Source organism: Heterocephalus glaber, unplaced genomic scaffold (assembly GCF_053883595.1).
Source record: "Heterocephalus glaber isolate CG9 unplaced genomic scaffold, H.glaber_assembly_v1.0 deba00001472, whole genome shotgun sequence".
Lineage (NCBI taxonomy): Eukaryota > Metazoa > Chordata > Mammalia > Rodentia > Bathyergidae > Heterocephalus > Heterocephalus glaber.
Genome location: NW_028258315.1, coordinates 58,457,868 through 58,475,051, shown reverse-complemented (window position 1 = coordinate 58,475,051; position 17,184 = coordinate 58,457,868). Strand labels below are relative to the sequence as shown.

Genomic DNA, 17,184 nt, shown 5'->3' with positions numbered 1-17,184 from the left:
ACTTTAAGAACCATAGAATGTGCAAGTTAGAAAGACCTATCCATTCAACTAGATAAAACTCATCATTTTGTAGATTAAATAATTAATGAAATCTTTGCCAAGTGTATTTAATACTTGTTGAATACTTATTGAATGGTAGGCTTTATTGCTTCATAGACTATCTTCAGAAAGACTATCTCTTTATTGAAAAACAACTATGTGCCAAGCACAATGTTAAATTAATAAAATAGACATAGTCCCTGTCCTCTGGCATTTTCAGTCTAGTGACAAACTAGGCAATAAATAAGTGAACAAACAAAGTGAGAATTTGTAAATTATTGTACATACTAAGAAGAAAATCCCCACAAGTTTAATGTTGGAGGGTAGTGAGAAGAGGAGGAAAGCTGAGGCCAGAGATACATCAGAAATTGCATGCAAAATGACATAAGAAATGAATAGTTGACATGATATTGTTTATTGAATCAGTAATTACTGAGCTCTCACTATGTGCCAAGTTTTTTCTAGGGATTGGTGATATAGCAGTGAAAACAGAATAGACTAAAGCCCCTGGTTTTATGAACCTTCTTTTAATTTTAACTTGGAGATATAGACAACAATATATTAAAAACAAAAATACAGTATCATTTAGTTGGCTGGCCCCAAGGCAAGGTGGCATGGCTGAGGGGGATCACAGAGGAGTGACAGGGTAGTCAGAAGGCAGCAAGCAGCAAGTCCAAGTGATCTTAGCAGCTTTTTTCTGCCCCTTTATATTCAATCTAGGCTACTTGGCTTAGAGTGGGTAACAGAACAATTAGTAGAGTTATTTATTAATCACATACCCTTAATTCCAGCATCACACATTCTAGATCCAGCCACTTCTGAAAAAGCCCTAACCTAACTTCATGAGGTTTTAGGGAGACATCTAGGCACAAGTCATAACATTCCTCTCCTGTCCCCCAAAAGACTCATGCATACCCCTTTATGTAAAAGGCATTTAGTTCATCTCCATGAGTTGCCAAAGTCCCAACAGTATAACATTGCTGAAAAGTCCAAGTCCAAATTCTCCTCTGAGATTTAAAAACTCTTAGCTGTGAGCCACTGTAAAAACATTCTATTGGACAAGACATACATTACCATTCCAAAAGGTACAAATGTGATAATACAAAGGAATGAGACCAAAGAAAGTCCAAAATCCAGCAGGGCAAACATTAAGTCCTGTAGTTCCACTTCCAGGAAGTTCCACTGGCAATCTGTGACAAATTGTGAACTCCAAAGGGCTTGAGTGGCTCTGCCCCTATGGCACTGCCAGTAGTTTAACTCCCATGGCTTCTCTCTTGGGCCAGCTCTGCTCTCTCCTTGCAGCTTTCTTCAGATGATCCACACTCCTTGCTTCTCCAAACTTCTGGGGTCTCCACTGTACTTTCAGCTTCACACTCACAGCTTCAGACACTGCCTTCTTAGGGCACACTATCTAGCCTCCCAGGTCTTCTTCTGAAACATAAGTAGAAGCCTTCCTGATCCTCCACTCTTGCATTCTGCATGCAAATAAAATTTGGATGATGCCAAGGTCTGCTGCCAGCTGAAGCAGTAGCCAGGCTTCCTTCTCTCATGACTGTAGGGGTCGAGTGCCTATGAACCAAATCCCAAGAAACAACTTCCCTGGGCCAACCCCATTCTGGAACATGGTTCTCTGGGGCTCTCTTATCAAAACAAAGACTTTTACTTCTGCAATTTTGAAGCTGCTAAGGGTGGAGTCTTCCTGGTTCTTATAATGTCCTTAGGCCATCTTTTCTATTGTCCTCTTCCTTCTCAGCAGTCAAATTCTACTCTGCTCTACCTTTGCAGTCCAAAGTTTTACTGATGCTTGCTTTCTTTCCAAACTCACATCATGTTGAATCATTTTGCTAGACTCTTTGCTCCTGATTCTCAACATAAATTTGGCTAAAAGCCACCTCCTCAACATTAGACTGCCTTGAAATTTCTTCTGCCAGATTATTTAGTCCACCACACTTAGTCTCAGGAAAAGTTTCTGGACATGAGCAAAATGCAGACAAACCTTCTGCCAAGCCATAGGACACATCATCTGGAGTCCAACACCTAATGCAGTCCTTCTTCACAGCAGAACTTCTGAGCCTTGTCTTTACCAGTAGCATTTCTATCAGCATTCTGGTCTTCTGAGCTCTGACAGAATCTCTCATCAAGTACAACTTAAGGCCTTCCAGGGCTGCCCTTTTAGTAAGCATCTCTGAACCTTTCCAAGCCATCCTCCTACAAGCCAGTTCCAAAGGCTCCTGAATCACACAGTCAGGTATAGTCACAGCAATAATCCTACTTCTCTGGTACCAAAGTCTGTCTTAGTTACTTTACTCATTGATGAGACAAAATTCCCAACACCCAGAGTTAAAGGAGGAAAGGTTTATATGGCTGACAGTTCATAGAGGTTTCAGTCCATAGTTGGCTGGCTCCAAGGTAGGATGGCATGGCAGAGGCATATTGCAGAAGAGAAACAGTCCATGGAAAAGCAGTGCAGGCATAAAGCAGGAGGCAAAAAGTCCAAGCAACCTTATTAGCTTCTTTCTGCCCCTTTTATATTCAATCTAGGTTACTGGTCTTAGGGCAGGTACCAAACAAATCAGTGGACTAATTTAGTCACCACACACCCTTAATCCCAGCATCACACACCTTAGATCCAGCCACCTCTGAAAAAAGCCCCCACCCATGAAGCTTTGGGGGGACATCGATACATAAGCCATAACAGTGACATTTGAGCAGATACCTGAAAGAAGTGAGAGAAGGAGCCATATGAATATCTCAAGGGAGGGTCTGCTTGACCTGCTCTGTCTAATATGGTCAGCACTAGCTATTTATGAATTTTACATTTAAGTTAAATAAGTGAAATAAAATTCAAAGTTTAGTTTCCCAATTGTACCAGCCGTATTTCAAATACTTTATAGCCAAAGGTGACTAATGGCTATGCTATAGGATAGCACCAATATAGAACATTTCTATTATCACAGAAAGTTCTGAAGAATACAGAGGGACCAGCCAGTGTGTAAAGACTTTCATATGAAAGAGGGTGCAGAGTATTTGAGTAGTAAAGAAGATTGGTATGGCAGGAAGAGAAGATTGAATGGGAGAATTGGAGGGCATTACATTTCAGAAGTAGTAGCAATGATGGGGGCTCATATTAGGTCTTGCAGGCAATTGGGATGAGAAAACATTGGAGAGTTTTGAGCTAAGAAATATGTGCTTATTCTTATATTAAGACAGTTGTTCTAACCACTAAGTCAAGAATAGAATGTAGGAGGCAAAGGCAGGAGCAGGAAGACCATTTAAAAGATTCTGACAGCAAACCAAATAGTGACTTGATCCAGGTGAGAACCAATCAGATTCTAAATGTTTTTAAGTTAGAACAATCAGAATTCATCAGAAATTTAAGTGAGAGTTTATGGTAACATTGATTGGGCTTTATTACTGGAGGTGGTAAAAGCTGTTGGATTCTGGTTTTATACGGAAATAATGTCAACATGGTTTGTTAATAGAACATATGAGTTGGGTGTAAGAAAAATAGCAGAGTCCAGGATGAGCCCAAGATTCAAACCCCGATAAAATGAAGGATGTGGTTGCTTTTGCCTGACAGAGGAAAGATTTGGGGTAAAGCAAGTTTGGAGGAAATATCAGGGCATCGGTTTTGAACATATTATCTTTAAAATACCTAGTAGACATTAGGGTAGAGACATAAAGCAGGCAATTACATATTGAAGACTGCAATTTAGGAGCAAGGTCTCAAGTAGAAATATAAATTTTGGAGTCATGAATGTACAGATGAAAATTAAAAACCTGAGATTGTAGTGAGTGCAAATGGAGAAGAGGTGTGAGATGTCAGCCTCAGAGGATGCCCATTGTAAAGAGTTAGGGGAGCAGAGCAGCCACAGATGTGGTGTCTACTGGCAAGCTGTGACCATGCACCAACTCCAGGCTGCCTCTACATTTCGCTTCATCTTTGCGCAGTGCAGCAGAGGCAAGGACTAACTGACCAACTGGATCATGGGTGAGGCCAACACTCAGGGAGAAAAATTTTGGGGGGTGGTTGGGTTTTTTTCTCTAATATTTATTTTTTCTCCCCTTTAACTTTTTTCTTCCTTCTTATCTTTCTTTTTTTACTGTATTTTTTTCTCTTTTTTTCTGTGACTGTTTTCTAATACAGTGGTAGCTCAGTTCACAAACTTAATTTGGTTTACGATTACGGGGAAGATGGCCATATTTGTGTTTGTGTGGAGAAGATGGTCATGGTTGTGTTTGTTAGCTCATTTGAAGTTTGTGAATGGAAGCAAAATTTTGTTGAATGCTTTTGTTTGAGAACCAAATTGTTTGCAAGCAGAAACATGCATGAACCGAGGTACCACTGTACTGTTAATTTCCTTTCACTCCTCGTTAGAATTCCCATCTCTTATCTCATTCCTTCCCATTTTCCATTGATAAATTTTACAAATTTTCCCTTTTCATTCTCCACTTCCCCACATCTTTAACCATTGCCAGTAAAACTATATATGAAGCTTTATGAATCTTTACATAGATAATTAATTGTATGCTATTATTGTTGAATACCATTCTATTGTTAGTGGAGTAAAGTAGTTCTATTTAGTAGATATTTACTGTAGGTGAGTATTTGGTTTGTTCTAGTGTTTATACTATAACTATAGATCTATTTTCAATGGTTAAAGGTGTTACATTATTGGTTCCCAGGTTATGTCAATATCTAGTTTGTCTTTGATGCTAGTATTTTTGATAAATTTATTACTATAGCCAAGGTGACATAGTTGATGCTCATAATTGTTTTTCTCTGGATACCAAAATCTGGATTGTGTTTATGTCATTAATGATACTTTAGGCTTAAAAAAAAAAAACAAAACTTTAGGCTATTACTGGAGAACTGGGTTTTGGGTCACACTGTGACCAGTATGAGGACAGAGTATCAAAATTGGAAAGCAGGTTTTTTTGTCAGTGACAAATTAATGAAAAATACCTTAAAAAACAAAAGATATGAAAAATGGATCCAGTAGCTGCTAGATGATGCAAAGAAGACTAATCAAATATTAAATGGAATTAGTGAAAAATAAGAAGACAGCACAAATGGCATAGAAAACTTATTTAGTGAAATAATAAGTGAAAACTTTCCAAATATGAGAAAAGAATTTAACATACAGATAAGCAAGGTATGTAGAACACCAAATAGCCATGATCCTCAGAAAAGAACCTGTCCATTACACCTCATGTCAAAATACTAGGAGCCCAAGAACAGAATCTTTTTAAAAAAATTTTATTTTATTGGTACATTTTAAGTATTCAATATAATGACATTCACCATTGGAAATTTGCACCTTTACATAATCTCTCTTGGTTCTTATTTTTCCCCCTTCCCCTGCCCTCCCTTCAACCCCTCCATCCCTCCCTATTTAGAGACTTTGTTTCCATTTTTTCATTTTCTCATATTAATTCCATTCCCTTCTTTCCTTTCCCTACCCTTCCCACTTCCCCTTCCCCTTTTCTCCTTTTCTTCCTATTTCACATTAACTATTATACATTTTAGTCCTTATTTACACTTTCAGTTTCTCACACTAGAGAAACTATTCACTATTTACACATGTGTGTCCTATTTATTTCACTTAAGAGTATTGCCTCAATGTGCATCCATTTACCTATAAATGTCTCTTAATTTCTCATTTTTTATGGCTGAGTAGTACTCCATTTTATTAAAAAAATACATTTTCTTTATCCAGTCTCCAGTTGATGGGCATTTGGGCTGTTTCCAAGTTTTAGCTATTACAAACTGTGCTGCTATGAACATGGGTGCACATATATCACTGTGGTATGATTCTTTTAATTCTTTGGGGAAAATCCTCAGCAGTGGAATAGCTGGGTCAAATGGGACTTCCAGTCCTAGTTCTTTGAGGTATCTCCATACTGATTTCCGAAGTGCTTGCACCAGTCTACACTCCCACCAGCAGTGGATCAGGGTTCCTCTTTCCCCACAGCCCTGCCAGCATTTGTTATTGGTTGATTTCATGATAGCAGCCATTCTTTCTGGAGTGAGGTGGAATCTCAGCATTGTTTTCATTTGCATCTCTGGAATGACCAGTGATGTTGAACATTTCTTCATATGTTTATTTGCTATTTCTACTTCTTTGTCTGAGAAATGTCTGTTCATTTCAGATTCCCATTTTTGGATTGGGTCTTTAAATTTGGGAGGTTCGATTTTTTTTATGTTCTTTATAGATTTTAGATAATAGACCTTTGTCTGAGGAACAGAAGGTGAAGATTTTTTTCCCACATTGTAGGTTGCCTCTTCACACTGTTGGTGGTTTCTCTTGCTCTGCAGAAGCTTTTTAATAAGAAGAGATTCCACTTGTTGATTGTTTGTACTAGTTCATGGGCAACTGAGGTTTTGACAAGAACAGAATCTTAAAAGCTGTTAGAGAAAAGTATTGAACCCATTAGAAATACAAAAGACTTTTCAACACAAATCTTAAAGGGCTAGGAGAGCATGGAGTAAACAGTTTCAGGCTCTGAAAGAAAACACCTTTCTACCCAGACTGATATATCCTGCAAAAGTATCTTTCATAATTAATGGAGAAATAAGATATTTCCATGATACAGAACACCTAAAAAATTCATGACCACCAAATCAACACTCAAAAAAATTCTCAATGGTATCCTAGAGACAATGACAAAAGGGCTAATAGAATGAATATGTTAGGTAGGATGAGCAGTTTTGTAGAAGGGAAAGAAAAGGAGTCAGCAACAGGAAGATAATAGGATGGCAGGAATAAATCAATACTTTTCAGTAAGAACTCCCAACTTGAATGGTCTCAATTTGCCCTTGAAAAGACACAGATTGACAAATTAGATGAAGAAAGAAAATCCAAGCTGTATGCTGTATACAAGAAACACATTTAACCCCAAAAGAAACTCATAGACTAGCTGGGAATGGTGGCACACACCTGTAACACCAGCACTTGGGAGGCTGAGGCAGGAGAATTACTATGAGTTTGAGGCCAACCTGGGCTACATAGTGAGTTCAAGGCCAGCCTGGAGCCTGTACTACAAAGTGAGACCTTCTCTCAAAAAAAAAAAAAATCCCCCCAAAAAGAAACTCATAGTCTAAAACCGAAAAAGTAGAAAACAGTATTACATCAATGGAAACCTGAAAACAAGCAGGTATAAGTATCTTATTTTCAGACAAAGTGGATTTCAAGCCAAAACTGATTAGAAAAGGCAAAGAAGATCAATACATATTGGTTAAAGGAACAATTCAACAGAAATTATTAACATGTATGAAGCAAACAATGGTGCACCCAACTTCATAAAACAAATGCTACTGGAAATCAAAGAGCAGATAAGCATAAATATAATTATAGTAGGTGACCTCAACACTCTACAAATCACAAATATATCAACTAGACAAATCAACAAAGTTTCAGAGTTAAACAAAAACTTTTGAGCAAATAGACTTAATAGGTATCTACAGAGTATTCCACCCAACAACAACAGAGTATAGATTCTCTTCAGCAGCACATGGAACTTTTTCCAACATAGACCACATAATAGCCAGTAAAGCATGCTTAAGTAAATACAAAAGAATCAAAATTATACCACTCATGTTATCAGATAATAATGCAATGAAACTAGAAATCACTGGTAAAATAAATCACAGAAATTATGCAAACACATGGAAATTAAACAATTCCCCCTTGAATAATTAATGGATAATGGGGGAAATCAAGAAAGAAATACACCATTTCCTAGAATTAAATGATAATGACAATACAACATACCAGAACTTGTGGAACACAATGAAAGCAGTCCTAAGATAGAAGTTCATAGCTGTGGTGCCCATATCAAAAAAAGAGTGAGCCCAAATAACCTAATGATGTACCTAAAGATCCTACAGAAATAAGAACAATCCAAGTCCAAAGCTAGTACAAGAAAGGAAATTATAAAAATCAGACCATAAATTAAGGACATGGAGATTTAAAAAACAATAGAGAGAATCAGTGAAGTTCTTTTAAAGAATAAACAAATAGACAAGTCTTTAGCCAATCATACCAAAAAAGGAAAGAAAAGATGCAAGTCAATGCAATTAGAAATGAAAAAAGGTGAAATCACAATGAACATTACCAGAATTTAAAAAATTATTAGCAACTGTTACACAAATCTGTATGCCAGTAAATTGAAGAATTCGGAAGAAATGAAATAGATTATTAGATTCACAGGAATTACCAAAGTGAACCAAAAAGATATAAAATCATTGAATAATCTGATAATAGACAATGAGATTGAAGCAGTAGTAAAAAAAAAAAAGTACCAAATAAGAAAAGATCAGATCCAAATAAATTTACTGCTGAAATTCTACAAGAACTTCAGGAAAAACCCAACACCAATATTCTTCAATAAAATTGAAAGGGAAAGAGTAGTCCCAAAGTTATTTCTGGAAACAAGCATTACTTGCTTTCAAAACCAGTCAAAGATCCAAGCAAAAAAAGAGAACTATAGGCCAATTTCTTTCTTTGTTGGTACCAGGGATCAAACTTGGGTCCTTGAGCTTGCAGGGCAGGTGGCAGAATCACTGAGCTAAATCCCTGGCCCCTATAGGTCAATTTCTTTAATGAATATAGACACAGAAATCCTCAACAAGATACTGCCAAATAGAATACAACAAATTATCAGAAAGATCATACAGCATGACCAAGTAGACTTGATCCTAGTGGTGCACAGATGATTCAACATGCGCCAGTCAATAAATGTAATCAATCACCTACACGGATTCAAGGACAAAAAATACATGATCATCTCAATAGATGCAGATAATGCCTTTGACAAATCCAACATCCATTTATGATGAAAACCCTGAAGAATATAGGTATAGAGAGACCTTAGTACAATTTGATAAAAGCCATTTATTTGAAACCTACTGCCAGCATCATATTAAATGAGGAAAACCTGAAAACTTTCTCTCTAAAATCAGGAACAAGACAGGGGTGTCCACCATCACTGCTCTTCAACATAGTACTCAAAATATTAGCAAGAACAATCAAGTAAGAAAAAGAAATAAGAGATACATATAGGAAAGGAAGAAGTCAAATTATCAGTATTTGCAGATGACACATAGATGCAGATCCTCTATGTAAAAGACTAAGAAAATCCATCAAAAGATTTTTAGAATTAATAACCAAACTCAGCAATAAAGCAGGGTATAAAACTTAACAGAAATATCAATAGCATTCCTGTCTACCAATAGTGAACTCAATATCAACAATGTTCCTCACAGAACAGAGAAAAAAATTCTAAAATTCATAAGGAGCCAGAAGAGACCCAGAATAGTAAAAGCAATCCTGGGTAATAAGAGCTAAGTAGGAGATATCACAATCCTGGATTTGAAGGTATATCACAAAGCCGCAGTGATAAAAACGTCATGGTACTGGCACAAAAACAGAGACATGTATCAGTGGAACAGAACAGAGGATGCAGAAATACCTCCAGACACATTTGACTATTTGATTTTTGACAAAGAGGCCAAGACATACACTGGAGGATAGATAGCCTCTTTAGCAAACACTGCTGAGAAAATTGGCTATCCATATGCAGAAAATGGAATGTAGACCCACATCTCTCATCACCTACTAAAGTAATATCACAGTGGATTAAAGATCTAAATGTTAAAAGAGAAACAATCTGCTGGAAGATATAATAGCTAAAACTCTTGATGTCATAGATACAGGCAAGAATGTTCTCAACAGAATCTCAATTGCCCAAGAAATAGTACTAAGAATCAACACATGAGATCATATCAGATTAAAAAGTTTCTACATAACAAGGTAAACAACCAATAGAGGGAAGCAATAATGTTCATTTTCTCTGATCATTAGGGAAATGTTAAGTTAAAACCACACTAAGATTCCATCTTCAGAAAGAATGGGTGCCTTTAGGAAATCATGTGCTAGTGAAGCAGTGGGAGAAAAGGAACACGTCTAATTGTTAGTAGGAATTTAAACTAGTACAACCACGATGGAAATCAGTATGGAGATTCCTCAAAATCTACAACTGAAAATCCTGTTTGACCCAAGTCTTCCCCTCTGTATCTTCCTGAAAAAAATTAAATGATGATATTAAAGTGATACATGGATATCCATGTTTATAGCAGCACAGTTTTTAATAGCTAAATCTGGGAAGTGACCTACATGCCCATCAACAGGTGAATGGATAAAGATAATGTGGTCTTTATATACAATGGAGTACTACTCTGCCATAAAGAAGGATAAGCCTGATTCATTTGTAGGAAAATGGATGCACATTGAGACCATAATATTAAGTGAAATAAACAAGACACACAGACCTAAATATCACATTGTTTCTCTTATATGAAAACCCCAAAATATAAAGAGCAAAATAAATGATATATAATAAGTAGAGAGATACATCTTTTTCATATGGGAAGGAGATTGAGAGATACAGGGAAACAGAATGGAAAAGGTTAAGAAAAAAAGAATTAAGATGTGTAATGTATATGTACCAACTCCGCATAAGCAGTGTAATTAGTATGTATTAGAAACATGTACTAATAAAAAGTGAAAACAAAGAGAAAATTTTCCTCTCTGAGGCACTCTGTAAAGTTTGTATTGACCATGATGTCATATTATAATAGGAAATATAGGAGTCTTTAGTGGTATATAATGGCTTATTAATGGAAGAAGATGAATCTTATAATTATGTCTTCAATGGCTAGTCCAATACCTCAAAAATAGAACATGCCCAAGAAATGTTGGTTAGATATGTAGCTCATAAGAAATCTATGTATTATTTTACATATATTATCATTAAAATTGTTGCAGAAGTGTCCCACAGAGATAGTTATTATTATCTCTATTTTACAGATGAGGGGAAAGACTCAAAGAGGTTAAATTCTTGTCCAACATCTCAGGTAGTAAGAGGCAAATCTGTATTTGACTCTAGACAGTTGGACTCCAGAGCTCATGTTCCTGAGTTTTAGCTATTAAAATGAGGGTTTAAAACACAGCACTCTCATCTTTAGCATCTCTATTTTATGTTTCAGAATGCCAACTTTGCAGAACATTTTGTGAAGAATAGGATATGCTGAAAATGTGCCATGCAGAAGCCTGCTGTTTTCTATTACATCAGTACAGTTATTGCTACCTCTCAACTTCATTTCTTTAGGCACAATAAAGTCACTTCTCTTAATCTCTTCTTGAAAACTTAATTTTCAACCTAAGAGCTACTGTGTTTCTAAAAGAAGGAGGAAAGAAGAAAAGCATGAAAGAGGAATTGGAAGAACAATGTAATTAGAAAGAGTAAGGTATGATGGGGCCTATTTCTATATTCTTGATTTGGTATGAAGCAGATCATTGGTTGGGAAACATTGGCAGGAATATTCAATGAATGCTGAAACCAGTGGATGAGACTTTGAGGAACATCATGATATTTACATAGTCTCAAGCATTTTCACACAAGATAATTACAAAGGGTAAAAGAACAACTTTAGAGTAGAGAAATCTAATGGATACCACCTTAACCAAGTGATGTAACTGTCTAATGGGGCACATTTGTAGCATATTCCTTAAGATACGATGCACTGAAATGAAATCTGTATCACTTCTATGGTCTTGTCAAAAGGCATAACTTGACTCTAATCATGAAAAAGAATCTGACAAAACCAAATTGAAAGACATTCTATAAAATAACTGATTGGTCTTCTTTAAAAATATCAATGACATAAAATATAAAGAAAGATTCAAGAAGTATTCCAGATTAAAGGAAATTTTTAAATGACATGAAAATTAAATGAAATACATTATGTTGGATTTTCTTTTGCTATAAAGATCATTGTTGGGGCAACCAAATGGAAAACTCCAAACAAGGGCTATAGATTAGATAGTAGTATTTTATCCATATTAACTGCCCTGACTTTGTAAATTGTACTATGGTTATGTAAGAGTATATTCTTAGTTTTAGGAGATACACACTGATGTATTTGAGAGACATCATGTCCATAACTTACTCTTCAAGAGGTAAGGGTGTGTGGGGAATGGGGGAGATATTTGGGATATCTCCCCCATATAGATAGAAAGTACCTGAGAATTCTTTGTACTGTTCTTGTAACTGTCCTCTATGTACTTAATTATGACAAAAATTTTGAAAGTGTAAAAAATAAAATATAAGGCATTTGAGTCATTGTCCTAATTACCACCATGATCTTGTCACTATATGTAAAATGACTTTTTTGAAAGTGTAAAAAATAAAATATAAGGCCTTTGAGTCATTGTCCTAATTACCACCATGATCTTGTCACTATATGTAAAATGACTTCAGCATTCTTAAATCACTTTGTCTTTGTCTTCATATGTTGCTTGGGAAGCAGAAGAATGTGTTGCCTTACTGAGTAGAATTTCTGACATCTGTAACAAAGTTCCAGATTTGGAATCAAGAAACCAGAAATCAAATCTTGCTCGGTATTGGCACGAGACCTTTGATAAGCCATTTCATTTTTCTTGGCTTCAAAACTTGTTAAGGATTTGAACTAAGAAATTCTTCTTCAATGCTTCCAGAACACTCATTTATGTTCTCTAATGTCCCTTGGCAACTTGAATAACAATCTGTTTCAAATACGGTTCATGATGAATTTGTCTAATAACAAATTCCCCTTAAATTGGCTTCCACGAGTTAATATAAAAAATTTCCATTGTAGCACTATTTTTGTTGTTGTTTGCTGTTATAAAGGAGGATAAACCCAGCAGAAATATTCAACAAAAATTTTTAATTTGTGATTCTATTTACTAAATTTCTCATATGGTAAAGTTTGTAAGTTTAGGTAGACAAACTTCTATTAATGGTTACTGGGAACAACTTTCATTGTGTAACAAATATGCTTTGTTGTTTTTTTTCCTGAGTTAGGAATGAGCTGGTTTATTTCCAAAAGCTCTAGGTATGTGTTAGTTTCTAACTTACACTGAGGGATAACATGAGCAGACTGGTGGAAAAAGCTGTGACCAAGAAGATCTGAACTCAACTACAGCATGAGCCTCACAGCCACTGTGCTCCTTACTATTTGGCTGAAGGTAGTTTTGTAGTCATTGCCCTTCCTCTTCCTTAAACAGAGGTAATGAGGCTTGAACCTCTCCCTTGTCTCTCAGGAGCATTGCAGTGATGAATGGAAATGCCATTTGCAAACTGCTATGAGTCCTTTGCTAGGAAGATATTTAAGTAACAAAGCCTCCTCATCAGAGTACGGTTAGCTATTACTGCAAAGCCAGCACCTAGGGCCTAAGTCTTCTCATATTACTGTGTTCCAGAAAGTGCTGTAGATAGTTGTGTGGGAGGAAAGGATTAGATTACTTCACTCTCCTACACTGGTTATTCTTGTATCAGTTCTTTTATTTTCTTCATAGTCCTTATAAATTGTAATGAACTAATAATTTAACCAATTTATTATCTAGTTGCCCTTTAAGAATGTAAGTTCCTAGGAGGGGAGTAATCAAGTCTATTCTCTTTGTATTCCCTGACAGAGAATAGAGACTCAATAAAGACTTACTTGATGATAGATGAATAAATTATGAAATCCATGACATAATATTGCCTTTCCTTTAGCTCAAGATTTGACCACATATGCCAATATATTGCCCAAAAGCACCTGAATTTCCATAGTCGAGATAATTTACTAAGGTGATTTTTTTGTTGTTGTTGGTACCAGGGATCGAACTTGGGATCTTGCGCTTGCAAGGCCGGTGGCAGAACCACTGAGCTAAATCCCTGGCCCCCTAAGGTGATTTTTAAAATACTGATTAAGGACAAAAAAATTAAGTTTGTGTTGCTTAAGAAGAGAATATTTCATATATCAAAATGAGGTTCTTTTTTTTTTCTGGTACCAGGGATCAAACTCAAAATGAGCTTCTTAAGGAACTTCTGCATGGTACTGGTAGCAGTGAAATGGAGAATGAGGATTCTTTTCTGGTTTGGAATGTAATTTATATGTCTCATTATTTTTCTTGTGAATACTTTCCCATATTTTTTGGTGTATCAGTTCTATGCAAAAAAAAAAAAAAAAAAAAAAAAAAGCTAAGGGCTCATACCATTGAATGCAGAAAAGAAGTGAGGTGGCAGTGGAAGTACATTTGGAGTTTAATCACTTGTCATAGACAGTTCCATACTACTTCCAAGTGTAATTGATTTTGGTTTCATATTAGTTCAAAAGGTGAGGCAATTTTAGTGTTAAACCTTCCAGTAGCCACTTGTTGATTCACCTGTCCCTTTAGGCTTCTTCTGACTAGGGCCCTATAGTCTGTTGATCTAGAGGTGTTCATGAATTGGAGGGGGGGTGGTGGTGATAAGAGTCTTTCTCTAATTGAGTGTACCTGTTCTTTTATGGTACTAAAGTTGGAAAATAGCCCTTACTCTTGAAAGCTGTGCATAGTTTTTCTGTTTTTACTTTTTGTGAGATCACTAGGAGAGTATTTTTTGCATACATGGATGTTTGATCTATGGTCATTGTATTGCTACCTTGGCCTTCATAAAGAATGACATTGATTGTGTCATTCTCATTTTTCAAAACCCTCCTCTAACCTCCCTATTCTTGTGAAATAAAGCCACACTTATTTTTCTTTATAATCTAATTGTAGGATCATGTTGTGGTTATAAACATAGGTTCGGGGTTAAATACCTGATTCTACATCTTGGGTGACCTTGAGTGAATTGCTTAACCTTTCTAAGCCTCCAGTTTCTTCATATATAAAATGGACAAAAAAGAAATCTATTTTATGGGATTATGTTGAGGATTAAATGAAATGCAAAGCACTCACCAATGTGCCTATAACATCATCAAGACTAGGTAAAAGTTTGTGAGTTTTACCACTCCATTCTCTGAATTGAGCAACTGAATTATTGATGTAAGTACATGCCCCACAGCCTACATTTTCCTTCAGATGGCTTTTACCTCATGCTTTTTTTTTTACTCTTTTTCTAAATCCAAATTTTTCTCCATTTTCTGAGGCTCTGCAGCAGTGCTACCTTCTGTATAAATCTTTGCACAAAAACTAATTCTTTTTCTTTTCTCCATAATTCTAAGTGATTGCTTCTTTCTCTAAATTCCCCTAAAGCTTTTTTTTTTGAGGTGAAAGTGGCAGCCACTTGAAGATGCTCTCCTGGATTCCTACTCAGGTTGCTGAGATTTGAGGAATATTTCTTCCTTTCCTGTGAGCCTCTGGGATGAAGCAAGGTCAACCCCTTTTCTTTGGTGCTTACCCTTACCAGTAAATAGAGCCACCCTGTGAGCATATGGTACACACGATGCCCCATAAATATTTACTCAGTGGAAGGACCTTTCTTTGGCCACCATATATATCATTCCAACATAAAAACCTAGTTTCATTCTAAATTGAAATTCCTCAGATGTGTACAGTGAGATTCCAAGAGCCCTTGAGCTTTGAGCATTGGGGAGATTTGGTTATATATCAGGTACATTTTATGATTCATGAATTTAAGTTGGATTTGGGGATTCTATTTGTGAGAGTGGAGACTTCAAACTAACAATTCTTCTTGATAGCTATCATTTAAGGCAGAGGTTAAAAATGATTGCATGAGAAGCATAGTGTTTTAGTATTTGAAAAGATTATGATGAATTATTTCTATTTTGCCATTGTTTGCCCTCACAAGATAGTGGAAAAAGATGAAGTCTACCATATTTTGAAGGAAAAAAGTTTTTTTTCAAGGATAATAAAAACTGGGAAGGTAGTTACTTCCTATAACATGTTGGAAACTCCTTTTTGTTTGCATCCCCAACACCATGCCCAGATCATTAGTACTGAACCATGAGCTTGGAGGTACCTACAAGTTAAATGAAGAAAGTAGAACTCATTTTATATGTCATTGTGAAGAATATGCCCTGGTGGATAACAGTGATAGCACCTCATCCTGCTCATCCAAGCAGGTTCTCAAACAGAACAGTTATCGACTGAATTGCTTGGCCCACATACACAATTTATAAACTCAATACTTCAGAACATGACTGTTTTTGGAGATAGGGTCTTCACATAGGTAATCAAGTTAAAATTGTTTAGGGTAGGTCCTAATCCAATATGACTATGCTTATTGTAACAAACAGCAGGGATGAGACCACCCGAGCAGGCCACTGAAAGCAAAGAGGTACAGAATTTATTCACCTGGGCAGAGGTGGACTGATGGCAAGCAAGAGGACACCAGCCCTGAACAAAGAAAAGGCCAGAAGCTTTATAGGGCATTGGAAAAGAGGTCTGGCACATCTGTCATGTACAGGGATCAGAGCAAATCTTTGTGGTCGGGGTCCATGTAGTGATCAAGGCAGATGTATGGATATTTTCAGGTGACTTGGCATTGAAAAGATGTTGTACTTTGCAGTTGTTATCTCTATTTTGGGTGTCAGGCCTGGCCTAAACTATCAGAACAAAGCAAACAGGCTGCTTTCAGCAAACAGCAGCTGCTCAGTAAATAGGACAAATGGACTCAAAGAGAAGTGTACAAACCCTTTGGCACCAAGAAGTGCAGTGACTGTCTACACACCTGAGCAGACCATCCCAGGGCATCCAAGTCATAAAAATTCCTCATGATTATAGCCCCTTCCCCCAAATCTACATAAGAATAGTCTTCCTTCCCTGCTAGCTGCTAGTATCTCCTGATTTTAGTCCCAGTTCAATGAAATAAACTTTCCTTTCAAAAGCCTATTTTTTAAAAAATTAATTTTATTGGTACATTTTAGGTATACAATATAATGACACTCATCATTGGAAATTTGCACCTTTATGTACTCTCTCTTGGTTCTTGTTTTTCCCCATTCCCCTGCCCTCCCTTCAACCCCACCATCCCTCCCTATTTACGAAAACTTTGTTTCCATTTTTTCATTTTCTCATATTAATTCCATTCCCTTCTTTCTTTTCCCCTACCTCTCCCACTTCCCCTTCCCCTTTGCCCCTTTTCTTCCTATTTCACATTATCTGTTATACCTTTTAGTCCTTATTATTGAGGCGATACTCAAAAGCCTATTTTTGACAGGTGGATTCTCTATAACACTGGGAACATTCCATCCGGTGTTCTGTGTTCTATCATAGCAGGCTTTTTGTTGGGTGGAGACAGCATCTGCACTGGCTGCCTGTTTTGTTGTTGTTT

General features: G+C 36.5%; 1 protein-coding gene across 1 annotated transcript in view; it reads left to right on the top strand.

Annotated features, from left to right (window-relative positions):
* The window catches only part of Sumf1 (sulfatase modifying factor 1), a 671,842-nt gene extending 659,539 nt beyond the window's left edge, over positions 1–12,303 (top strand). The window contains exon 15 of the transcript XR_015439151.1: positions 11,090–12,303. The gene's annotated coding sequence lies outside the window, so the exon portion shown is untranslated. The remainder of the gene's footprint in view (positions 1–11,089) is intronic.
* Positions 12,304–17,184: the final 4,881 nt, after the last annotated feature.